This window comes from Charadrius vociferus, unplaced genomic scaffold, assembly GCF_000708025.1.
Source record: "Charadrius vociferus isolate BGI_N301 unplaced genomic scaffold, ASM70802v2 scaffold41, whole genome shotgun sequence".
Taxonomy (NCBI): domain Eukaryota; kingdom Metazoa; phylum Chordata; class Aves; order Charadriiformes; family Charadriidae; genus Charadrius; species Charadrius vociferus.
The window spans coordinates 708,686-709,433 of NW_009647013.1; the positions used below are offsets into that span (position 1 = coordinate 708,686).

The 748-nt window shown below is 40.9% G+C and overlaps 1 protein-coding gene across 1 annotated transcript in view; it reads left to right on the forward strand.

Moving 5' to 3' along the window:
* Positions 1–748, forward strand: part of FBXO16 (F-box protein 16) — a 30,761-nt gene that overhangs the window by 13,775 nt on the left and 16,238 nt on the right. The window lies entirely within an intron of this gene.

Below are 748 nucleotides of genomic sequence, written 5' to 3' on the forward strand. Positions count from 1 at the left end.
AAGGTCTTGCAGAGGTGTTTGCAAGAAGAAGAGCTATTTACTTTTTAGAGTTTATTCTCCAGCACCGGAATTAAATACATCCAAGTAAAAATAAAGAAAGAAATAAAGGGTTCTTTAAAATGTTCTGGAAATAAAATACTTCTCAATTACCTTTCATCTGCACAGTATATTTTAAACTATTATTCTGCCAGTCCTCCCCTTGACCATAGACTTTTGGGGGGAAGCAGATTAAAAAAAAAGTATCTGAATTTGTAGTCTATTTTGTGCTGAAAGGGAAAGGAAGGGACATTGGACATCAAACCATTTACCCACAATAAAAAAAAGTATTGAAAGAACTGCATCTTTTTTTTCTTATTATTGTTAATTTTTGGAGGCCATGTTTAACTAAGGACTTCAACTGCCTCTGAGGTTAAATGCAGAAATTAATGTGCTGTGATTTGACCAGTGGAAAGCAAGTTCTCAGCTGTGGAAAGCTGGCTTCAGGAAACGATCTTGTGAAAGCAGAGTGTGTGTTTTGGGGATGGCCAAAGCGTGAGAAAGAAACAAACGGGAACGCAGCATTCCCCAAACAGGGGAATTCCCCAAATGGCTCAGTTTTCCCTTTGAAAAGAAGGTGAGTTTGGGTCATGGCTGCTCTTGCTGTGCTAGGAAGGAGGATGTAGCAGGACTTCTCCGAAATCCGTATTTCACCCCCGGAAAGCCACCTTTCACCGTGCGGTTCTGCTGCCCGCAGTTCCCACCGGGGATT